The 26,708-nt window shown below is 44.8% G+C and overlaps 1 pseudogene; it reads right to left on the bottom strand.

Annotated features, from left to right (window-relative positions):
- Positions 1 to 1,675: 1,675 nt before the first annotated feature.
- On the bottom strand, positions 1,676 to 16,345 carry LOC141126375 (uncharacterized; annotated as a pseudogene).
- Between the last annotated feature and the right edge of the window lie 10,363 nt (positions 16,346 to 26,708).

Below are 26,708 nucleotides of genomic sequence, written 5' to 3'. Positions count from 1 at the left end.
GAAAATATAACGGTTTATCTTCATTTTTACTGTAATATTTTATGAAAGTTTGCAAATGTTTCTTCTGTTGTTTTATATTTTCTCATTATTAGACTCAAGTCTTTATACCACCAATATACAAATACTACTAAACAAAGAAAATAATCTGCGCTTTGTGTTGTGATATAAAATCAGTGATGAATGATTAATAAACAGCTGCACTCATTGTATTGTACATCCCAATACTAAAACATAACCATCAAAAAAAAAATGGTGTTGCCCTGTGAATATACTCAAACAAGCATATACAGGTACTCCTCACTTAACCACCAGGTTCTGTTCCAACGACCAGGTCATTAAACTAATTGGTTGTTAAACGAGGAATCACAAGTAATCAATATTTTAAGCATTCTTAACTACTGTACTGTATTGTATTGTGAAAAAAAGGTCTAAACATAAAACTGCAGCCCAATGATGTTGTTTTAATTTGCATAAGTACAAAACAAACATGAAAATTCTGTACTGTACAATACAATGATGTATATAGGCCACGTTAGAGGGGGAGAGCTGGTCGTAAGTCCGAATGGTCGTTAAATGACGAGTATCTGTATTCAAATAATCAGAATCATATAGAGCTCATACACTGATGAGAAAAAAGTGCTATAAGTTCAAAAAAGGAAACTCATCCATATATATATGTAAAGGTGTAAACATGTGCATTCATCAATAATAATATTCAATAAAGTGCCAGGTGAGGTATACAGATTGAATATTTTCTATTAACCACTTCTGGACCAAGCCTATATCTGATCCTTGTTGTTTACACGTTAAAATCATTTTTTTGTTTGCTAGAAAATTACTTAGAACCCTCAAACATTATATATCATTTTTTTTAGCAAAGACCCTAGAGAATAACATGGCGGTCATTGCAATATTTGTCACACAGTATTTGTGTCTTTCAAACCCATTCTTTTGGAAAAAATACACTTCACTGAATTAAAAAATAAGAAAACAGTAACGTTAGCCCAATTTTTTTTTTTGCTAATTGTGAAAGATGATGTTACATCGAGTAAATAGATACCCAACATGTTACGCTTTTAAATTGCGCCCGCTCGTGGAATGGCGACAAACTACGGTACTTAAAAATCTCTATAGGTGATGTTTAAAAAGTTTTAATGGTCACCAGTTTAGAGTTACAGAGGAGGTCTTCTATGAGAATTATGTCTCTTACTCTAACGATTGCAGTGATACCTCACATGTGTGATTTGAACACCATTTACATTTGCGGGCGTAACTTAGGTATGCTACTTTTTTTGGTGTCCGAGAACGCGAAGACGGGACGCTTTACATATTTTATTTATTTTATTTTATTTAATACTATCCCTTTAAAAAAAAAAAAAAAAATCTGATCACTTTTATTGCTGTCACAAGGAATGTAAACATCCCATGTGACTGTAATAAGTGGTGACAGGTCCTCTTTATGGAGGGATTGGGGGGTCTAAAAAAACCCAAATCCCTCCTTTGCACTTAAAAGTATTCAAAACGCAAAAAATCTGTGTCTCTGAATACTGTCATTTCTCTTTAAATCTGCACCATTTGCAGCCGAGTAAACCGGAAGTGGCATTGTGATGTCTCCTCCTGGTTTATGCATTGGAGACCCGATCAGAGCCGAATCCGGCTTCATTTGGGTCTCCGATCAGTCAGCGGATGTGCCGGTTGGTCGCTCGGGCCTCCTGGTGGGATGGGAGACCCGGGCAGAGCGGCGGAAGGAGGCTGTCCCTTCCCGCTCCTTGCGATGTCGGTCGAGTGGCTGCTGAGCCGCATCGTTTGTTATCAATAGATAGCCGGCCGCCCGCTCTAAGAAATGGTCCCGGGGTGAAGCCTGCAGCTGCATATCATCCCGGTACAACCACTTCAACACAATGACGTGCAGGTACATGATTTTGTGTGAAGTGGTTAAAGTGCCAATTATTCTGTACAAAGCATAAAAAACCTCAAATAATGTCCATAGACAGAGGAATCCCAACTCCAAATACTGGGGGTGACACAGGTGCTCCACACGGCTTAATTACAGTCCAAAAGTGCCCCAAATGATCCCTTGTCTGTTCTCCACCATATATAATAATGAATGGAGGCTTACCAGATGAGGAGACCCCGAACGAGGTCCACACATTAGTGGGCAACAAACCCCCCCCCACTGTAGGTATGAAGGTAACACTTCCTTCACAAATGTATGATGTATTCATTTTATTTGTAAATGACTACAACTAAGAGGTCACATTATCGGTGATCTTTGGATGACACATCTATAATACGGGTCCTGTGAAGGGAGTGTTACCTACATACCCACAGTGGGGGGTGTTGCCCACTAATGTGTGGATAGACCTTGTTTGGGGTCTCCTCATCTGGTAAGTGTCCATTCATCATTATCTATGGTGGAGCACAGTCAAGGGGTTACTTTTGGAATTGGGATTCCTCTGTCTATACGATTTACCAATTTTATGCTACATTTGAAGATTTGACATTCTGAATGAACATTATTTGAGGTTTTTATGCTTTGAACAGAATAACTGGCACTTTCATTGAAAATATTCAATCTGTATACCTCACCTGGCACTTGTTTGAATATTATTATTGATGAATGCACATGTTTACACCTTTACAAGTATATATGGATGAATTTCCTTTTTTACACTTATAACACTTTATTCTCATCAGTGTATGAGGCTGCATGATTTTGATTATTTGAATATACACCATATTGTCAAAAGTATTGAGACACCTGTCTTTACACACACATGAACTTTAATGGCATCCCAGTCTTATGCCCCGTACACACGGTCGGATTTTCCGATGGAAAATGTGTGATAGGACCTTGCTGTCGGAAATTCCGATCGTGTGTAGGCTCCATCACACATTTTCCATCAAATTTTCCGACACACAAAGTTTGGGAGCAGGCTATAAAATTTTCCGACAACAAAATCCGTTGTCGGAAATTCCGATTGTGTGTACACAAATCCAACGCACAAAGTGCCACGCATGCTCAGAATAAATAAAGAGATGAAAGCTATTGGCTACTGCCCCGTTTATAGTCCCGACGTACGTGTTTTACGTCACCGCGTTCAGAATGATCGGATTTTACGACAACTTTGTGTGACCGTGTGTATGCAAGACAAGTTTGAGCCAACATCCGTCGGAAAAAATCCATGGATTTTGTTGTCGGAACGTCCGAACAATGTCCAACCATGTGTACGGGGCATAAGTCTGTAGGGTTCAATATTGAGTTGGCCCACCCTTTGCAGCTATAACAGCTTCAACTCTTCTGGGAAGGCTGTCCACAAGGTTTAGGAGTGTGTCTATGGGAATGCTTGACCATTCTTGCAGAAGCACATTTGTGAGGTCAGGCACTGATGTTGGACGAGAAGGCCTGGCTTCCAGTCTCTGCTCTAATTCATCCCAAAGGTGTTCTATTGGGTTGAGGTCAGGACTCTGTGCAGGCCAGTCAAGTTCCTCTACCCCAAACTTGCTCATCCATGTCTATATGGACCTTGCTTTGTGCACTGGTGAGCAGTCATGTTGGAACAGGAAGGGGCCGTCCCCAAACTGTTCCCACAAAGTTGGGAATATGAAATTGTCCAAAATGTCTTGGTATGCTGATGCCTTAACAGTTCCCTTCACTAGAACTAAGGGGCCAAGCCCAACCCTTGAAAAACAACCCCACACCATAATACCCCTCCACCAAATGATTTGGACCAGTGCACAAAGCAAGGTCCATAAAGACATGGATGAGGGAGTTTGGGGGGGCGGGAACTTGACTGGCCTGGAGAGAGTCCTGACCTCAACATTGCTTCCACCCAACGCTCTTAACGGGGAATTTTTTATTTGATTATTCATGCCATGTAACTAGGGATGAGCCGAACACCCCCGGTTCGGTTTGCAGCAGAACATGCAAACAGGCAAAAAATTTGTGGGAACGCGCGAACACCGTTAAAGTCTATGGGACACAAATGTGAACAATCAAAAGTGCTCATGTTAAAGCCTTATATGCAAGTTATTGCAATAAAAAGTGTTTGGGGACCCGGGTCCTCCCCCCAGGGGACATGTATCAATGCAAAAAAAGGTTTCAAAAAATAGACGTTTTTTCAGGAGCAGTGATTTTAATAATGCTTAAAGTGAAACAATAAAAATGAAATATTCCTTTATATATTGTGCCTGGGGGGTTCCCTTAGTATGCCTGTAAAGTAGCGCATCTTCCCCGTGTTCATAACAGTACCACAGCAAAAATGACTTTTTTAAAGGAAAAAAAAAAATTTGTTCGAACACCATTAAAGTCTATGGGATACGAACATGAAAAATCAAAAGTGCTAATTTTAAAGGATTTTCGACAGCAAAGGTCCGACGGGATGAATCCATCGGACAATTCAACCATGTGTGGGTTTCATCGGACCTTTGCTGTTGAAAAACCAGAAGGACTTTAGAAATAGAACATGTTTCAAATCTTTCCGACGGACTCGAGTCTGGTCGAAAAATCCATTCGTCCGTATGCTAGTCCAACGGACAAAAAACTAAGCCAGGGCAGCTATTGGCTACTGGCTATGAACTTCCTTATTCTAGTCCGGTCGTACGTCATCACGGTCGAACTCTGTCAAAGTCCGACGGAATTCAGTCCATCAAAGTTTGGTCGTGTGTTCACAGCGTAATATGCAAGTTATTGTCATAAAAAGTGTTTGGGGACCCGGGTCCTGCCCCAGGGGACATGGATCAATGCAAAAAAAAGTTCTAAAAATGGCCGGTTTTTTGGGAGCAGTGATTTTAATAATGCTTAAAGTGAAACAATAAAAGTGAAATATTCCTTTAAATTTCGTACCTGGGGGGTGTCTATAATATGCCTGTAAAGTGGCGCATGTTTAGAACAGTCCCTTCAAAAAATGAAATTTCTAAAGGAAAAAAAAGTCATTTAAAAGTACTAGCACTAGTGCCGACTATTAATGAATTGTCGGTCCCGACAATACACATAAAAGTCATTGAAAGTCATTGAAAAAATTTTTAAAAATGCATGGGGTTCTCCCAAAATTCCATTACCAGGCTCTTTAGGTCTGGTATTGATATTAAGGGGAACTCCGCTCCAAAATAAAAAAAAAATGGCGTGCGGCTCCCCCAAAAATCCACACCAGACCCTTATCTGAGCACGCAACCTGGAAGGCCGCAGGAAAAGAGGGGGGGCGAGAGACCGCCCCCCTCTGAACCGTACCAGGCCACATGCCCTCAACATGGGGAGGATGTCCCCATATTGATGGGGACAAGGGCCTCATCCCCACAACCCTTGCCCGGTGGTTGTGGGGGTCTGTGGGCGGGGGGGCTTAACAGAATCTGGAAGCCCCTTTAACAAGGGGACCCCCATATCCCGGCCCCCCCTGTGGGAAATGGTAATGGGGTACAAATGTACCCCTACCCTTTCACAAAAAAAGTGTCAAAAATGTTAAAGAGAAGAGATGGTTTTTGACAATTCCTTTATTAAATTTTTCTTCTTTGCCCGCCTCTTCTTCCATCTTCTTCTGTTCTTCATTTGGTTTTCTTCCTCCATCTTGTTCTTCCCCCGCTCCTTCTTCTGTTTCTTCCTCCGATCCTCTGCTTCTTCCTTCGGTCTTCTCATCTGGCATCTTCCTCCACGGCTTCTTGTTCCACTCTTCGTTTTCAGGACGATTTGCATCCATGGGAGGTTCCCGCTGTGTGATGCTTCTGTTCTTCTGACACTTCTTACATAACTGAGGGCGGGGCCACCCGGTGACCCACCCCCTCTGATGCATGGGGACTTCCCTATGGCTTTCCCCGTGATGTCAAAGGGGGCAGGGTCACCCGATTACATAATATGTGACCCTGCCCCACTCTGACGCACGGGGACTTCCCTATGGCTTTCCCCGTGATGTCAGAGGGGGCAGGGTCACCCGATTACATAATATGTGACCCTGCCCCACTCTGACGCCATGGGAAACTCATAGGGAAGTCCCTGGGAAGTCCCTGTGCGTCAGAGGGGGGAGGGGTCACTAGGTGGTTATATAAGAAGTGTCAGAAACGTCACACAGCGGGAACCTCCCATGGATGCAGATCTTACAGAGAACGAAGCGGGGGAAGAAGAAGCCAGAGCAAAATGCTGACGAGCACACCGGAACAAGAAGCAGATGATCGGAGGAAAAAACAGAGGAAGAAGGGGAAAGCACAAGATGGAGGAAGAAAACCGAAGGAAGAAGAGAAGCAGATGGAAGAAGAAGTGAAGAAAGAAGAAGACATTAATAAAGGAATTGTCAAAACCGGCTGTTGTTTTTTTTTACATTTTTGACACTTTTTTTGTGAAATGGTAGGGGTACATTTGTACCCCATTACCATTTCACACAGGGGGGGCAGGGATCTGTGGGTCCCCTTGTTAAAGGGGGCTTCCAGATTCCGATAAGCCCCCTGCCCGCAGACCCTTGTCCCCATCTACACGGGGACATCCTCCCCATGTTGAGTGCATGTGGCCTGGTATGGTCAGGAGGGTGGGGGGGCGGGCTCTCGTCCCCCCTCTTTTCCTGTGGCCTGCCAGCTTGCTTGCTCAGATAAGGGTCTGATATGGATTTTGAGGGGGACCCCCACTGCATTTTTTTTATTTTGGCACGGGGTTCCCCTTAATATCCATACCAGACCTGAAGGGCCTGGTATGGAATTTCGGGGGACCCCCACACACATTTTTTGTTATAATTTTGGTTCGGGGTTCCCCTTAATATTCATACCACACCTGAAGGGCCTGGTAATGGACTGGAGGAGGGATCCCATGAGTTTTTTTCAATTACTTTTATCTGTATTGCAGAGACAATTCAATAATAGCCGCGAGTACTTTTAAATTACTTTTTTCCTTTAGAAATGTCATTTTGTTGTGGGACTGTTCTAAACACAGGAAACATGCACCACTTTACAGGCATACTATAGACACCCCCCAGGTACGAAATTTAAAGGAATATTTCACTTTTATTGTTTCACTTTATGCATCATTAAAATCACTGCTCCCAAAAAAACAGCCTTTTTTAAAACTTTTTTTTGCATTGATCCATATCCCCTGGGGCAGGACCCAGGTCCCCAAACACTATTTATGACAATAACTTGCATATTAAACTTTAAAATGAGCACTTTTGATTTCTCCCATAGACTATTAAAGGGTGTTCTGCGGCTTTCAAATTTGCTGAGAACATCCCAAATTGTTCGCTATTCGGCGAACGGGCGAACAGCCAATGTTCAAGTCGAACATTTGAAAACCTCTCAATATCCTGCAGGGTTGACCTTGAAGAGTACAAAAGCATCTTGGCGATAATCATAGCTGTCAGGGAGATTAACAATTCCCCCAATATCCTGCCCAATGTGACCCTGGGCTATCATATATTCAGTACTTGTAATGATCCAATGAAATCTTTGGCATATGTCATAAGGATATTGTCTGGAGAAATGGAAGCTCCTAACTATTACTGTAAGGGACATGGAGAATTCATTGGTTTTATTGGTGACAGCACTTTCCATACAAATAATGCCATGGCCAAGTTACTTAGTATGTATCGGTATACACAGGTAAGTGATCACTTCAATATATTATGTGTGTAACACGTGTGTTCAATAGATGGCTTAGTACAGTCTTAGTGGAATATTTTTAGCATTACTTTTCTTTAATGAATGCAGATCAGAATTAACAGACATTTGAATATTTCAGGTACAGAACATTGTATCTAATGGACTTAGCCCTCTGAGCCATGATTGGCCAGGGGGCTAAGTCCACGCCCCACACTATGTAAGGCTGCTTACATAATAGCTGTACATAGTGTAATGAATGAGAGCAGGAAAATTACATTTCTAAAGGAAAAAATGTAGTTTAAAACTGCTTGCGGCTGTAATGTATTGTCGGATCCCAGCAATACATATAAAAATAATTTAAACAAAAACGGTGTGGGTTCCCCTCCCCAGACCCTTCAGGTCTGTTATGGATTTTCAGGGAAACCCAGTGCCAAAATAAAAAAAATGGCACGGGGGGTTTCCCCCAAAACCCACACCCAGCTCTTATCCAAGCATGCAACCTGGCAGGCCACAGGAAGGGGGGGGTGAGAGAGCACCCTCCCCAACTGAACTATACCAGGTCACATGCCCTCAACATGGGGAGGGTGCTCCCCCCCAAAAACATCTTGTCCCCATGTTGATGGGGACAAGGGCCTCATCCCCACAACCATTGACCGGTGGTTGTGGGGGTCTGTGGGCGGTGGGTTTATCGGAATCTGGAAGCCCCCTTCAACAAGAGGCCCCCAGATTCCAGCCCCCCCATGTGAATGGGTATTGGGTACATTGTATTTTTTTAATAAAGGAATTGTCAAAAACCTGTCATTTTTACTTTTTTGACACTTTTTTTGGTGAATAAGTAGGGGTACAATGTACTCGATACCCATTCAGATAGAGGCCGGGATCTGGGGGCTCCCTTGTTAAAGGGGGCTTCTAGATTCAAATAAGCCCCCCGCCTGCAGACCCCCACAACCACCGAGCAAGGGTTGTGGGGATGAGTGTAAGAGACCAGGGCTTACTATGCATGCACCAATGGCGCGTTGCCACAAAAGGAAATCCGTGCCAACTGAGCATGCGCCAAAGATGCCTCAGTGCACCAATCTGCACCTGCACAAAATACTTGATGGAAAAAGGCAGGAGAACGCCCAGGAGACGCACAAGAAGTGACCTCAACCTGATGGAAAAAGGCAGGAAAATGCCCAGGAGGAGCACAGGAAGTGACCTCAAACTTCGCTATATAAGCACAGCCCAGACACTGTCAAATTGCTGGATTATCCCCCTTGTTCCTGTGCTAGTGTGTGATCTGCCTGAACTTGTTGTGACCTGGAAACCTATTTGAATACTCTTGATTGCTGCTTGCCATTGACCTCAGATTTGTACCTTAACCATTCTACTTCTTTGCCCATTTTGTTCTCAGCTGCCAGATTGGAACCTACCCCGGCTTGGATCTCAACCATTCTTCTTCTGATTAACCCTTTTATACTTTGTTGCCCAACTGGACTTGACCTCAGCTTGGATCTCGGACTAAGGCTTGCACAGTACTCCACACCCCTGGCACCCGTGCCACTCGGTGTCCACCAACTTTCTGTCTCCACCTCCAGAGGCTTCAAAGACCCGAGGTGCAAGGGAGGCCTCCCCACTACTTCGGTCTCACATCAGGTACTTGGCCCTCATGACAATGAGGTCCATGTCCAAGGTGTTTTGGGGCGGACCCCAAAGCACCCTCCCCATGTTGAGGGCATGTGGCCTGGTACGGTTCAGGAGGGGGGGTGTTTGCTTGTCCCCCCTTTTCCTGCCAGGTTGCATCCTCGGAAAGGGTCTGGTATGGATTTTGGGGGGACCCCATGCTACTTTTTTTCATTGTTTTTATCTATATTGCTGGGATCCGGCAATACGTTAAAGCCACAAGCAGTTTCAAATTACATTTTTTTTCTTTAGAAATGTCATTTTGCTGTGGTACTGTTATGAACATGGGAAAGATGTGCCAGACTAAGGGGACCCCACAGACACAATATTTAAAGGAATATTTAATTTTTGTTCTTTTACTTTAAGAATTAATAAAATCACTGCTCCTGAAAAAACGGCTGTTTTTAAAACTCGTTTTTGCATTGATACATGTCCCCTGGGGCAGGACCCGGGTCCCCAAACACTTTTGATGGTAATAACTTGCATATAAGCCTTTAAAATGAGCACTTTTGGTTTTTCATGTTCGTGTCCCATAGACTTCAACGGTGTTCACATGTTCGCACAAATTTTTGCCTGGTCTCATGTTCTGCTGCGAACCGAACCGGGAAGGATGTTCGGCTCATCCCTAGTTCTTAGAGATGTCCTCTGGTGTTTGGGATCTAATGCCCAGAATATTAGCTCAACCATCAGGAGCTGTAAGGACTAAACCCATTGATTTTAACGGTTTTAAAAAGCTCTAACCAAACTGTCAAACTATCAAATGGCTGGTGTCATAGCTGATCACATGTGCAGCACCATGGAAGATTAAACAGAGGCTAAGATGGCAGCTTCCTTGGCTGAAAAGGATGGGAGGGTTTAGTGCAGCTTTAAAGGGTCCTTCCCACCATACATGCATTAAAACTGATGGGAAAATGTGCAGATTTCACTTGCAGAGACATCAGTTCTCCTGTGCATTTGTTATACACCTCCAGTGTCATCACTTCCTCTAACCTGTTACCATTCTCTTGTCATTCTGTTACCCATCATCACTGTCCGCCATTCTGTCCCTTTCATCACTGTCCGCCATTCTGTCCCAACCATCATTGTCCTCCATTCTGTCCCCACCATCACTGTCTGCCATTCTGTCCCCCTATACACTGTCCGCCCATCTGTCCCCGCCATCACTGTCCACCATTCTGTCCTCACCATCGCTGTCCACCATTCTGTCCCCACCATCACTGTACTCCATTATATCCCTTGCATCACTCCCATCAATGTCCGCCATTCTGTCCTCCTCACCACTGTACGCCATTATGTCCCCACCATCACTGTCCACCATTCTGTACCATATATACAAAATAATTCTGCGTTACCAGAGAAGAAATAAGCAGCTAACACAACCAGCAAGGTATAAACAATAGAGAAAACAAAATAGGTGTAGCGCTATGAGATTATAAAAGAGTCCAATGTAAAAAACATTAAACCGGCAGTTCAAAATATAATTTGACAAAGAAGGGTCATCCTTGGGAAAGGAATGAGGAATCTTCAGGAACTAGACACTTCAAATATATAAACCATCTGGAGTGGAGACATGCACAACACCACCAAAAGTGAGGAGGCTTACCAGAATTGGTGAACCCAACGGGGCGTACGTCGAGTAGGGTCAGATAGGCTTAGATGGTGATGGATGCAGGTGGCCCCGAAGGGCGATGTTGATGGAATAGCTCACACGTTGCTGTGTCCCTCAAAACAATGCCAGAACCGGGGAGTATGGAACAAACGACACGTTGATTGTATCCCTGTTCCGCTCTCTCTATCGGTCCATCTCCCACTGTACCCACCATCACTGTCCACTAGGGATGAGCCGAACACCCCCCTGTTCCGTTCGCACCCGAACATGTGAACAGGCAAAAAGTCTATGTTAAAGTCTATGGGACTCGAACATAAATAAATAAAGGCTTACATGCAAGTTATTGTCATAAAAAGTGTTTGGGGACCTGGGTCCTGCCCCAGGGGACATGGATCAATGCAAAAAAAGTTTTAAAAATGGCCATTTTTCCGGGAGCAATGATTTTAATAATGCTTAAAGTGAAACAATAAAAGTGTAATATTCCTTTAAATTTCATACCTAGGGGGGTGTCTATAGTATGCCTGTAAAGGGGCGCATGTTTCCCGTGTTTAGAACAGTCTGACAGCAAAATGACTTTTCAAAGGAAAAAAAGGTAATTTAAAACAACTCGCGGTTATTAATGAATTGTCGGTCCGACAATACACATAGAAGTTCATTGATAAAAACAGCATGGGAATTCCCCACAGGGGAACCCAAACCAAAATTTTTAAAAAAATGGCGTGGGGGGTCCCCCTAAATTCAATACCAGGCCCTTCAGGTCTGGTATGGATTTTAAGGGGAACCCCGTGCCAAATTTTTTTTAAAAAGTCCCCATGGACGCACCTTGGCTCTGAATGTAGTATCATTCAAACATGAAGAAATTGTGTGTCAGAAGGAACTCTACTGCTCTACAAATAAACTCACATACATTAGGACTGTAACCACTGTAGTATGAAAGATGATGTTTGATGGCTGACAGTGCTAGAGAGTAGGGATGAGCTTCGAGTTCGAGTCAAACTCATGTTCGACTCAAACATGGGCTGTTCGCAAGTTCGCCGAACAGCGAACAATTTGGGGTGTTCGCGGCAAATTTGAATGCCCCGGAACACCCTTTAAAAGTCTATGGGAGAAATCAAAAGTGCTAATTTTAAAGGCTTATATGCATGGTATTGTCATAAAAAGTGTTTGGGGACCCGTGTCCTGCCCCAGGGGACATGTATCAATGCAAAAAAAAAGTTTTAAAAATGGCCGTTTTTTCGGGAGCAGTGATTTTAATAATGCTTAAAGTGAAACAATAAAAGTGTAATATTCCTTTAAATTTCGTACCTGGGGGGTGTCTATAGTATGCCTGTAAAGGGGCGCATGTTTCCCATGTTTAGATCAGTCTGACAGCAAAATGACATTTCAAAGGAAAAAAAGTCATTTAAAACTACTTGCGGCTATTAATGCATTGCCGGTCCAACAATATACATAGAAGTTCATTGATAAAAACGGCATGGGAATTCCACACAGGGGAACCCCGAACCAAAATTAAAAAAAAAAAATGATGTGGGGGGTCCCCCTAAATTCCATACCAGGCCCTTCAGGTCTGGTATGGATATTAAGGGGAAACCTGAACCAAAATTTTTTAAAAAAATGACGTGGGGGTCCCCCTAAATTTCATACCAGGCCCTTCAGGTCTGGTATGGATATTAAGGGGAACCCCGCGCCAAAATTTAAAAAAAAAAGGCGTGGGGTCCCCCCAAAAATCCATACCAGACCCTTATCCGAGCACGCAACCTGGCAGGCCGCAGGAGAAGAGGGGGGGACGAGAGAGCGCCTCCCCTCCTGAACCGTACCAGGCTGAATGCCCTCAACATTGGGAGGGTGCTTTGGGGTAGCCCCCCAAACAAGGGGACCCCCAGATCCCGGCCCCCCCTGTGTGAAATGGTAAGGGCCTACCATTTCACAAAAAAACTGTCAAAAATGTTAAAAATGACAAGAGACAGTTTTTGATAATTCCTTTATTTAAAGTCTTCTTTTTTCCATCTTCTTTCTTCTATCTTCTATCTTCCTTCGGTTTCTTCCTCCTTCTTCTGGTTCTTCTGGTTCTTCCTCCGGTGTTCTCGTCCGGCATCTTTCTCCGCGGCGTCTTCTTCCCTTCTTCTTCTCGGGCCACTCCACATCCATGATGGGAGGCTTCCACTGTGTGACGCTTACATAATGAGTGACCCCGCCCCCTCTGACATCACTGGGAATGCCACAGGGAAGTCCCTGTCAAGTCCTCGTGCTTCAGAGGGGGACGGGGTCACCGGGTGGCCCCGCCCTCCGTTATTTAGGAATCGTCAGAAGACGAGAAGCGTCACACAGCGGGAGCCTCCCATCATGGATGCGGAGCGGCCCGAGAAGAAGGGAAGAAGACGCCACGGAGGAAGATGCCGGACAAGAACCCCAGAGGAAGAACCAGAAGAACCAGAAGAAGAAGATGGAGGAATAAACCGAAGGAAGATAGAAGATAATCATAAAACAAATAAGTGCAGCGCAAACAGAAACTCATAAATAAATAATAAAAGTCCATATGATCAAAGCTAATAAATGTGTATTATAAAAAGTCCATATAATGAGAACTGTAATTCAATTCCTCTTGGTAAACACAGGCCAATCACTTTTCAACAGATGTGGTAAGTAAAAATGCGCTTACCGGACCTGGTGGACCCCTTAATTACAGGGGGTCAATGGAACGTAAATGAACCAATGGCACACTGCTCCGCTAAGTTTCATCTGCAGGAAACAATCATCCGATGTCCTGGGAAGATCCGTACCAGACAGGGAGATCCGTACCTTAATTGCAGGATGGACAGTAGTATTCCCCCAAAAGAAAGGAAAGACTCTAAGAGCGATCCATATAAAAAATACTTCCAAAGTTTATTCAAAATAAAATTCATAGAATAAAAGTGCTCAATGGCGCAGCAATAGACAAGAAGGCTCTCCTTCAATAGAGACAGTCTGTTCGCGTCCGAACAGCTGTCAGCATGAGATGGCAGCGGGTGACGTCGGCCATGAAGCTCCGCCCCGTACGCGGCGTTACGTCACCAAGGACTTTGTCAGCGAGGGTGCACACCCCACACTATATAAGGCTGCTTCCAATGGTGGCCATGTATACTGTGCATTAATGGAGAGAGATTAGGCAGGTTAGTTAGTGGATTGAACATGCAGTCAGTGTAGTGTATATAATGCAGAGTATATAGTGCAGTCAGTGTAGTGTACATCGCGCAGAGTATATAGTGCAGTCAGTGTAGTGTATATAACGCAGAGTATATAGTGCAGTCAGTGTAGTGTATATAACGCAGAGTATATAGTGCAGTCAGTGTAGTGTATATAACGCAGAGTATATAGTGCAGTCAGTGTAGTATATATAATGCAGTGCAGAGTATACAGTGCAGTGCAGAGTATATAATACAGTGTAAGTGGTTAAGGGGAACCCTATGACAGAATAAAGAAAAAAAACAGCATGGGGTCCCCCCCAAAACCCGCACCAGACTCTTTGGGTCTGGTATAGATTTTAAGGGGAACTTCATTCCAAACTTTTTTTAAAAATGGCTTGGGGTCCTTCCAAAATCCATACCAGACCCTTATCCGAGTATGAAGCCTGTCAGGCCAGGATAGGGGAGGACCAACGAGTGCTCCCTCCCTCCTGAACCATATTAGGCTGGTTGCCCTCAACATGGGGAGGGTACTTTGGGGTGCCCCCAAAGTACCTTGTCCCCATGTTGATGGGGACAAGGGCCTTTTCCCCACAACCCTGGGCTGTGGTTTTCAGGGTCTGCAGGCAGGGGTCTTATCAGAATCTATTAGCTTCTTTTAACAAGAGGGCCCCCAGATCCCACCCCCTTAGTGAATGGGTAGGGGTACATTGTACCCCTACCCATTCACCAAAAAAGTGTAAAAAAGTACAAACCACAAGAGACAGTTTTGATAATACCTTTTTAAAAAAAAGAAACATCTTTTAAAAAGTGTCCCGTGATGTAAATCCACCGTCAATCACGCCACCGGACGGACCCCGAAAAATAGCAAAAGTGGAAAACGCTTGACTGCCAACTGTTCTCTCTTCGCTTTGACAGCTCTTATATCGGCAAGGGCGGAACCACCCGGTAACGTAACTGGATGGCCCCGCCCTTGCCTATATAAGCTGCCAAATCGAAGAATGTGCAAATCGAAGAATGTGCATACGGTGGGTAGCCTGCAACAGAGGAGGAGCGTTTTCCATTTTTGCTATTTTTTGGGTCCATCAGGCGGTGTGATTGAGGGTCTATTTACATCATGGGACACTTTTTATTTATTTTTTAATAAAGTATTTGTCAAAAACTGTCTCTTTTGATTTTTACTTTTTGACACTTTTTTGGTAAATGGGTAGGGGTATGATGTACCCGATACCCATTCACATGGGGGGGCGGGGCCTGAGGGACAGCTTTTTAAAGGGGGTTTCCAGATTCTGATAAGCCCCCCACTCGCAGACTCCCACAACCACAGCCCAGGGTTGTCGGGAAGAGGCCCTTGTCAAAATCAACATGGGACAAGGTGCTTTGGGCATGTTGCATGGTATGGCCCCAGAGTGTCAGAAACCATGAAATCAGACCGAGACAGAAGTACAATTAAATCACACTTGTTTAGTCATAAAAGTAAAAAGAACAAAGGTAGTCAAAAACATAGCCAAAATTCAGTAACTGAAATGGATAGGCAGCCAAGCCAGAAGTCAGGGATCAAAGTAGTGGAACATCAAGCAGGATCTGGAGTCAGAAGGGATGTCAGCAAAGCCAGTCTTTAAACAGGAATGCAGGAGATAGTTTCTTGTGATGTGACCAAGGCGAAGGCAGAGCTCCTCTGGACTGGACGGCTTAAGTAGGCAGGACTGGCAAGCAGGATCATTAACAGCTGAGTAACTGTGGAGAGAGATGGGAGCTGGCAATTAGCCGACAGCTGAGCGGCCAGCTCAAAGAAGGAAGAGCTGAGCCCAGCCCTGACAGTTACCCCTCCTCAATGACCCCCTCCCCCTCGGAGGACCACTAGGCTTGAGGGGAAAATGTCTATTTTAATCAAGGAGGAGGACAGGGGCATGTACATCCGAGGATGAGACCCAAGAGTGTTCCTCTGGACCGTACCCTTTCCAATGCATCAGGTATTGTAAGCGCCCACGGAACCTACGGGAGTCAACAATGGACTGTACTTCATACTCCTCATGGTTCTCAACCTGTACAGGGTGAGGACGTGGCACCGAGGTGGTAAAGTAGTTGCAGACCAAAGGATTTAATAAGGAGCCATGAAATACATTTGTGATATGCATATTAGAAGGAAGGTCTAATGCGTAAGCCACTGGGTTAATCCTGCGAAGAATATGGAAAGGCCCAATAAACTGAGGTGCGAACTTCAGTGAGGGAACACGAAGTCGGAGGTTGCGAGATGACACACAGACCCTGTCCTCAACCTGGTAGGAAGGCGCAGGCAGGCGTCTGCGGTCAGCATGGAGTCTGTACCTATCATTAGCATGACACAAAGCCTACTGGACTTGTGCCCAAGTGGAACGAAGATCACGAAGATGCTCCTCTAATGCAGGAAAACTCTGCGGAACAATTGAGTCGGGCAACATGGAAGGTTGGAAACCATATTTTGCCATAAATGGGGACCATCAGGAGAATTCAAGGCAATGTTTTGAGCAAACTCTGCCCACGGTAATAGGTCTGACCAGTTGTTATGATGGTCAGAAATATAGCAACGTAGGAATTGCTCCAAGGACTGATTGGCTCGTTCTGCGGCCCCAGACTGATACGCAGAGGAGAAAGCAAGCTGAATTCCCAACTGTGCACAAAAGGCTCGCCAGAACCGGGACACAAACTGACTTACCCCTGTCCGAGACAATCACCTTGGGTAGCCCATGTAAGCGAAAGATCTCCCGAGCAAAAATGGAAGCCAGGTTCTTAGAAGTAAGCAACTTCTTAAGTGGAATACAATGACACATCTTTGAGAACTGGTCAACCAACATAATGATAACAGTGTTGCCTTGGGAGTTGGATAACTCCACAATGAAATCCATAGACAGGTGGGTCCAGGGCCTCTCTCCATTGGGTATGGGTTGTAGGAGGCCCACTGGAAGGTGTCGTGCAGTCTTACTCTGAGCACACACGGAACAGGCAGCTATGAAGGCAGTTACATCAGCACGTAGAATAGTCCACCAGAAGTGTTGGGAAATGGCCCAAACTTGTTGATTCCTCCCAGCGTGACCAGCTGCCTTGGGAGAATGGTAAGTCTGGAGCGCGGCAGTATGGAGACTCTCTGGGACAAAGCAGCGGTCACCAGGTTCCTCAGGAGGAGCATGGACCTGAGCAGCAATAATTTTGTCACCCAAAGGAGAAGTGAGACTGGTGCGAACCGTAGTCAGAATACGATCAGAAGGAATTACAGGAACCGGAACCAACTCCAACTTGGAAGTGTGTAATGCTTTCCGTCTATCTATTAAGTTCTTGTGGTAAAACCAAGGAAGCTTAGAAGTGTATCAATGCTTTACTAAACAGGGAAAAATCTGCACGTACAAACTGTAGGATGCACAATACAACACAACTTATAGCTTACAAAATATGCTTACAAATATAAGCATGTACAATATGTACACATTAAGTAAACTAAACAGTTACTTAACTCAGGGGTCAAGATGTCCTTCATAGTTTCTTGCTCAGAGTCCAACTCACAAAAGCGTCTCCAAAGTTATCCAGCTTCCGGCAGCCATGTCTTCCTCTTTGTCCTTCCAAAACTATCTCTCTTGTCCAAACACATGTTTCTTTCCAACTCTCCCCAAGCCCCTCCCACCCATTTCCTGCATACACCAACTTCCTCTGCTCAGCTCCAAAACCTATCCATATGGTTTATTTACATATCAACGGAGGGGGAAGGGCCTCTGTAAACATATGCTCTTACCAAACCTAACTCTATATTATTGCTATCAAGAAAATACAAATGGCCATAGCAACACAAAGTGGAAGAAAATTGTCGTGACAAGGCGTCAGCCCTTACATTCTTAGTACCAGGTAAGAATGAGACAATGTAATTGAAACTTGACAAGAAAAGAGCCCATCACGCTCTTCCGGGAGAGAGGCATTTAGCCTCAGACAAGAATGTGAGATTCTTATGGTCAGTAAGAATGAGAACCGGCACAGTGGTATCTTCTGTCTCCATTCTTTCAGGGCTAAAATGATCACCAACAGCTCTCTGTCATCTCGTAATTGCACACCGCAGGTGACAATTTCTTGGAAAAGTAGCAACAAGGATGTATAGCTCTCTCAGAGGTAGGACGTTGAGACAGAAGTGGATTGACTGTATCTTCTGAATTCATGGCCTTCGCCTACTGTAAGAAACCATGAAATCAGACCGAGACAGAAGTACAGTTAAATCACACTTGTTTATTAATAAAAGTAAAAAGAACAAACGTAGTCAAGGTTCAGTAACCGGAATGGATAGGCAGCCAAGCCAGAATTAAGGGATCTACATAGTGGAACAGCAAGCAGGATCTGGAGCCAGAAGGGATGTCAGCAAAGCAAGTCTTTCAACAGGAACGCAGGAGATAGTTTCTTGTGATGTGACCAAGGCAAAGGCAGAGCTTTTCTGGACTGGACAATTTAAGTAGGCAGGACTGACGAGCAGGATATCATCAACAGCTGAGTAACTGTGGAGAGAGATGGGAGCTGGCAATTAGCTGACAGCTGAGTGGCCAGCTCAGAGAAGGAAGGGCTGAGAGGGGGGCGCTCACTTGTCCATCCTGACCTGCCAGGCTTCATGCTCGGATAAGGGTCTGTTATGGATTTTGGGGGGACCCTACGCCAATTTACTTTTAATTTTTGGCATGGGGTTCCCCTTAAAATCCAAACTAGATCCAAAGGGCCTGGTATTGACTGGGGGGACCCTACGCCATTTTTTGTATTGCCAGGAGTCGGCAATACATTACAGCCGCAAGCAAGTTTAAATGACATTTTTTCCTTGTCATTATTGCTGTGGCATGTTCTATACATTAAACATTTGCGCTACTTTACAGGCAGACTAAGGGGACCCCAGGCACGATATTTAAAGGAATATTTCACTTTTATTGTTTAATTTTAAACATCATTAACCACTTGCCGACCAGCCGCCGCAGTTGTACTGTGGCAGAATGGCCCTGCTGGGCAAAACAACGTTATGTAACATCGCTACACCCTGTGGCCCCCCGCTTGCCCCCCGCGAGTGCCCGGTGGTCTCGATCACCGCCGGGCTCCCGCGATTGCCGTTGAGACACGGAGAACCCAGAACTGTGTGTGTAAACACACAGTTTCTAGTTCTCTGAGGGGAGGAGTGACAGATTGTCTGTTCATACAGAGTATGAACAGACAATATGTTATCTTCCCTGCACAGTCCCCATCCCCCACAGTTAGAACACACATTAGGACACACTTAACCCTTCACTGCCCCTAGTGTTAACCCCTTCACTGCCAGTGACATTTTTACAGTAATCAATGCATTTTTAATCACACTGATCGCTGTATTAATTCCAATGGTCCCAAAAATGTGTCAAAATTGTCCGACGTGTCTGCCATAATGTCGCTGTCGCGATAAAAATCGCAGATCGCCGCCATTACTAGTAAAAAAAAATTATTAATAATGCTATAAATCTGTCCCCTATTTTGTAGACACTATAACTTTTGTGCAAACCAATCAATATACGCTTATTGTGATTTTTATTTTATTGAAATGTTAGAAGATAATACAATAAGACAAGAATCAAGAATAGAATAACACAAAGTAAAAACAGTCTTGAGAAACAAGTTACAAGAACAAGAAAAGAAAAATAAAATAGAATTTTTTAATGATTTATGCACCTTAATAACATCCGTAGGCCAGTAAATCAATTTAACCCTTAGTATAATAAAAGGTCTTATCTGGCAATGACCGTCGACACCCTGAGACCCCACGCACCCCACCCCTGTGGCAACTTACTGTGGTAGTGTGTAGTGCTCCCAGGATATCCCCAACCCGCCATCTTCTTGAAGCTTGTACGGGAAACCCAAGAACACCTAGACACAGCGGACAGCTATCGATAAACGATCCTGTAGCATGTTCAGGTAGTCTTACACCCTAGAGATTGAATGAGGACTGCTCTCAAGGTCTCTATTACACCTAATGAGCTACTGGCTCAACAACAAAGGTGGGTGGGACTAGGATGTCCCGAGAAAGAAAAAAGGTGAGAAAGGGGGAAGAATAGGGAAGGGATAGGTTCAAAGTGGAGTTGGAGTTCTCCCAAAGTTCTGTGCTACTCCTGGAATGAGGGGAATGTTGCAGTAGATAGCCCAAGGTTCCCAGGTACCGTTAAACTTTCCTAATTTATCATTGAGTTTTGCCACAATTTGTTCTTGGGCCATGATCCAAAAGACTTTCCTCTTGAACCCTAGGAAAGAAACACCAGGTTTTTTCCAGGCTTTGGCGACTGATACTTTGGCCCCTAAGAAGATGAAATACACTAAACACCTGTGAGTGTTTGGGAAGAGCTACAATGTTGCTATTTAGTAGAGCCACCTGTGGGTTAGGGGTTATCACAACTTTCGTGATTATACTAACTGTGCAGAAAACTTTCCACCAGAAGGATCGGATACGTGGACAGGACCACCATGTGTGTAGCATCGTACCTTCCAGTTCGCAACCCCTAAAACATAGAGGGGAGGACCCTGGGAAGATAACCGCTAATCTAGCAGGGACATAGTACCATTGAGTCATGACCTTCATACTGGCCTCAATAAGAGAGATGTTAGGTATTCCTTTATAAGCTCTATTAAACGAACTAAACCATGCCTGTGTGGTCCAAGAGAAGTCTGTCTCCTCCTCCCAGGCTCAAGCGTAGGTTGGTTTGTCTGTGTGTGACCTTAGTGCAGAATAAATCAGGGAAATCCCTCCCCTCTAGACTTTTGTATTGGCACACCAGTTTTCATAGGGGGTAATCGTAGGAGGTTCCTTTTTGTTTGACCATATCGAGTTAAGGTAGTGGGAGATTTGGGAGAATCTGAATACTTCGGACTCTAGCAAATCCAGTTTCTTTCTGCAGTAAGACAATGTAATCAGACCATTAGTGGAGAGAAAGTGGCCAATTCTATATAAGCCTTTGTCTGTCCAACATTGGAAATCTTTGATGGACATCCCTGGAGAAAAGTCAACATTGTAGAATAAATGAGCTAATGGTTTCATCGGTGAGGTCAGGTTGTGATGGGAGAGTGTAGGAGCCATAATGGCAGGCCTGAGTTTTGGATTACACCAGAGAAGATAATCAATGGTGATCTGGGGGGTGGCACATCTCTCCATCGAAAGCCATTCAGGCTTTGGGCCTTTGGAAAAGACCGCCGATATTTGGGATAATTGTGCCACCTGATAATAACCCCACAGATCGGGCAATCCTAATCCCCCCTGAGATTTCAGCCAATGAAGAGTCTTAGAAAGACATTTGTATCCCTTACGCCCCCACACAAAACGGACAATCTCTGAATGAAATTTGCTAAGTACTTGTTTCCCTATCAGGATTGGGAGAGAACGGAATAAATACAATACACGGGGGAGAAGGGTCAATTTCACAGCGTGAACCCTACCCAGCCAGGATAGACCACACCTCGCCCACCTCTCCAGGTCGCCCCTACGTCTTTGAAGCATAGGCGGGAAGTTGGCTTTGAAGAGACTTTCTATAGGTGGAGTAATTTTAATGCCTAGATAAGGGATAGGGGAGAGAGAGGGCAGCCCTGTCTGGTTCCCCTCCCGATCGTGAATGGTTTTGAATATCTGCCCATGAGACGTACCTCAGTTGACGGAGACACGTAGAGGGATGTAATTAGATTCAGGAAGTACGGGCCAAATCCCCATCTTTGTAAAATCTCAGTCAGGTAGGTCCAGTCTACTGAATCAAAGGCCTTGTGTAAATCGATGGAAAAGAGGAATCCTGATTGAGGGGAGCTCCCGTCCCATCCTGATTTGAGAATAGAGATAACGTCTATCTTTCTGCGAATCTGGTCTGGACCCTGTCTCCCAGGGATGAAGCCCACCTGATCTCCATAAATATTGTCTGCAATGAAGCTTGCTACTCTATTAGCCATAATCTTGGTCATTATTTTAATATCGTTGTTTATAAGCAAAATGGGTCTGTAATTACCCAACTCGCTTGGGTCTTTATCCGGTTTTGGAATAACCGAGATGTAAGCAGAATTGAGATCAGATCTCAGGGGGCTCCATCCCTGAGGGAGTTAAAGAACCTGGCCATATGAGGGGCCAAGCACGGACCAAATTTCTTGTAATAGCCAGTAGAGAAGCCATCTGGGCCAAGGGCAGAACCATTTTTAAGGGAACTAATGGTGTCTAATATCTCTTTGGTAGAGAACGGGTTCTCCAAGAGCTCCCTATGTTCTTTCGTTAGAGTGGGCAACAGACTACTATCGAGGAATTGGTCTGTTGGTTATTGAGGGGGGGTTTATTAGGATTGTATAGATTGGAATAGAAACGGGAAAATTCTTCCAGTATCTTTGTTGTGTTCTGGGTTAAATCCCCAGAAGAGGTCTTAATTTTGGGAAATGCTAAGGAACGTTGTTTAGGACTGAGCTTCGCAGCCAGTCTGGATCCCATCCTGTCAGTTTGGGAATAAAATTTAGCCCCAGTCCACCTCAAATACTTCTCAGCCGCTGTCGCCAGGGCCAGATTAAGGAGTGCTCTAGATTTGTCGAGGTCTCTCAGAGTCTCAGGAGTGGGGTGTTTCTTGTGTGACTGAGCTAACGTATGGTATTCTGCCGTGAGTTTCCGTATGTCCACTTTATGTTCAGCTTTGAGTTTCGAGGTTATGGGAATGATATGGCCCCTGATAACTGTTTTGTGGGCTGCCCAAACTGTTAAGGGGGATACTCCGCTCATCTGGTTTAAACAGAAATATTCTTTAATGGCTGCTTCCAGAACTGAACACTGGATTGTATCCCTGAGAAGGGATTCCTGAAGGTGCCAACGGGGAAGTCCCCTAGGGCCTCCAGCTCTCCGGATCGTCATAGTGACCATCGAGTGGTCAGATAGCGAGGAATCTATTATTTTAGAGCTTAAAATAAGTGGGATGGTATGGTGCCTGGCGAAGATGTGGTCTATCCTGGCGAATGAGTTATGGGGGGCTGAGAAATGAGTATAGTCCTTAATGTGTGGGTTGGCTTCTCTCCAGACATCAATTAACCCTTCCTCATGAAGAAGATTAGTAATTTTGGTGCTTTGCCTAGAAGGCCATTTTGGATTTGTTTTTCTAGTAGCTGACTTGTCTAGAGCGAAGTCAAAGGCGGTATTTGAGTCTCCTCCTATAACAACCACCCCCTTCAGGTGTGGTCGTATTATACTTATCATGGAATCAAAGAAAATTTTTTGTCCCCTTGTTAGGGGAATAATATGAGACAAAAGTAAAAAGTTCACCATCTATATGTCCAGACACTAACAAGAAACGTCCCAGAGGGTCAACTATCACTTCCGGCTGGGACATATTGATATGTTTAGCAAAGCAAACATCTACTCCCTTGGTTTTATTATTAGCGGATGCCAAGAAGAATTGGGGGTAGTGCTGGTGTAGAAATTTGGGATTATAAGTGGCTGGGAAGTGCGTCTCCTGTAACAGTAAGATGTCCGCATGCATGGAGTGATAGGATTGGAAAAGTTTTCTGCATTTGATGGGAGAATTAAGCCCCTGCGTGTTGTGTGAGATAATTTTAAAGGGTAGGGTCCAGAGGGGGGGGGACCAACCCCAACTTCCGCTCCTTACCTTTGAGTGGCTGGGCGAACCCTCCCAGAGACGCAAATAAGTGTGGAGTCATCCTGATCGAGCCTGGGATTTGGAACCTGAAGACCTCCCGGGGTCCAAGAGAGCCTGTAGCAAAATATGAGAGAAGAGAAAGTAGGGGGGAGAGAAAGAAATGAAGAGAGAAAAGAAGGTTATACAATGATGCATTTGCAATAAACATTTAGTATATTTGAACGTTTGCTGAAAATAAAAAACATCCCCAGAGGAAGGAATGGCAGGACATTCCAACCCCAACAACTAAGTAGATCGGTAATCCCTATAAGAGGGACACCGATGAGAGACCAGGGTCTCCTAGGAAAGCCTGGACCCTAAGGGAGGCGCACTGAGTCCACCACAGCCCCAGCACCTCTAAACTCGCTAACTGAAGACTACCCTCTAGTCTATAATAGACATTTGACAGAGCGTCCTGAAACAATATATAAAAATAAGAAAAAAAAAAAAAAAAAACCCTTTAAGAATTGAAAATAACAAAGCAATTCCAGGATCTCTTCCAGTACCAGAGATCCCCCGCGGACTCCCAGCCCCAACAGATGGAGGACCGTGGGATAAGGGGGAGAGCTCAGACGCGTGAATCCCGTGGAACACTGCCCAGGGCACAGACGCCATGCCGGGACCTGGGGGGGTAGCTAACAAGTGAGGGGGGTTACAAGTAAAAAAAACCCCTAAACCATAGGAATCCATAACTTGAGCAGTGAGGCTATACTCCTCCCTTCCCCCTGTCCAGGAAGAAAGATTCAGTCACGGAATCATGAACTTGTCCGTAAACAAAATGTATAGAGTGAATAAAAAAGGTATAAAACCAGACTGGGTTTGAAAAATGTGGAAAATAGGGGATTATCCCCGGCTCCAGTATACTAAGAGTGATCATCACCGATCAGGGCCCTGATCAGTAAGCGGGGGGCTTAAAGTCATGGAGGAAGATTCTCCTTTGATTGTTTGGTGTTTTGTTTCAGCCAGGAGGGTTGCAGCAGGCTCACTGGTGGAGGTCTTTTCGTGGAGGATGATGATGTCCCTCTGCTGGCTTGCATGGAGGATGGATCCTGTGGTATCAGGCCTAGCTGCAGCAGGAGACGTTCCCCTTCTGCGAAAGTGGAGAAACTGTAATTTCTATTTTTGTAGGAGAAGTTCAGTCTCAGTGGGAAGGACCACCTATAAGCAATGTCCTTGTCCAGTAAGAGTTGTAGTAAAGGTTTCAGTGCTCTTCTTTTCTGCACTGTGTAGGGAGACAAATCTGCGAAGATCTGGATTTTATGCCCATGCAGCGTTAAGTTATCTGAGTACCTGGCCTTCTTCATAACCTCTTCACGGTGAAAAAGTGGGGTTTCACAATTATGTCCCATGGTAGGCCATCTGAGCGGGGAGGTTGTAGAGCTATGTGAGCCCTGTCCAGTTCAAGGCGGTATTCTGTAATCCCAGGGATGAGGTCTTTTATGAGAGATTTGATAGCCGTATGCACCTCTTTCACAGATTCGGGGAGCCCTTGGACCCTAAAGTTGTGGCGTCTGGATCTATTTTCGAAGTCATCTATTTTCGCCCAGGTGGTCTCAAGCTGATCCTGAACTTCTTGAAGCCTAGCAGAGTTTTGGTTAATCCTAGCCCCCACCTGGTTGGCTTTCTTCTCAATGGTATCAATTCTCATCCCAATCTGTTGCAGGTCAGCATGGATGGATGAGGTTATCTGCGCTGCATTCGGAGCCAGACTTTTGGACAACATGTGTGCAAAGGCTTCCATCATAGAGGGAAAGTCTGTGGGGATAGGGGATGCCTCCTGTGCTTCACTGACAGAAAGAAGCAGTCCTGTATGAGGATCCATCATGGGGGTGTAAGGGAGCCCCGAGTTCATGCTAAATAGCAGGGATTCTGTAGAGGATGGCGATGTGGCCTGGGGCTGCAGCTGATGCACAGAACCTGGAGAAGGAGCAGGGGTCAGGTCCTGGTCTGCTATGGAGTCCTCCTCAGTCACAGCTATGTAAGGGCCTCAGGGTGCGGCCGCCATCTTGGCATAGCTAACCAGACTCACCGCTGCTGTCATTTGGCTTGTCAGATTCCTCCTGGCGTGTCCCACTGACATCGGAAGGATCCCAGGTATGTCCCCTACGAGATGGGGCCGGTATGCTGCTGAAAGGAGCGCTCTGTCAGCTCCTGAGGCGAGAGAAGGGTCGTGGTGGAGCAGAGCTTCAGTAGCCGGTGGCCATCTTGGAAGCTGTCGTGCATGTGCTGTTATTGCAATTTTTTTTTTACCAAAAATATGTAGAAGAATACATATCGGCCTAAACTGAGGAACAAAATAGTTTTTTTATATATTTTTGGGGGATATTTTTTATAGCAAAAAGTAAAAAATATTGTTGCTTTTTTTGTTTATAGCGCAAAAAATAAAAACTGCAGAGGTGATCAAATACCACCAAAAGAAAGCTCTATTTGTGGGGGAAAAAAGGACATCAATTTCGTTTGGGTACAATGTTGCATGACCACACAATTGTCAGTTGAAGCAATGCAGTGCTGAATCGCAAAAAGTGCTCTGGTCAGGAAGAGTGTAAAATCTTCTGGGGGGCGGAAGCGGTTAAAATCACTGCTCCTTTAAAAATTATCGTTTTAAAAACTTTTTTTTTTGCATTGACACATGTCCCCCAGGGCAGTACCCGGGTCCCCATACACTTTATATGTCCATAACGAAGCCTTTAAAATTAACACTTTTGATTTTTCATGTTCGTGCACCATAGACTTTGCATGTTCAGTAGAACTTTTTGCCTGTTTGAGATGTTTTGGTGCAAACAGAAACGAAGGGTGTTCGGCCCACCCCTATTGTCCACCATTCTGTCCCCACCATCACTGTTCACCATTCTGTAACCCACCAATACTGTCTGCCATTCTGTCCCCCAACAATTCTGTCTGCCATTCTGTCCCCCCGCATCACTGTAGACCATTCTGTCCCCCTCATCACTGTAGGCCTTTCTGTCCCCACCATCACCGTCTGCCATTCTTCCCCCCTCATCACTGACCACCATTCTGTCCCCTCTATCACTGACCACCATTCTGTCCCCA

Source organism: Aquarana catesbeiana, linkage group LG02 (assembly GCF_042186555.1).
Source record: "Aquarana catesbeiana isolate 2022-GZ linkage group LG02, ASM4218655v1, whole genome shotgun sequence".
NCBI classification, from domain to species: domain Eukaryota; kingdom Metazoa; phylum Chordata; class Amphibia; order Anura; family Ranidae; genus Aquarana; species Aquarana catesbeiana.
The sequence above is the reverse complement of the archived record's forward strand: the minus strand, read 5'-3'. Positions and strand labels throughout refer to the sequence as shown.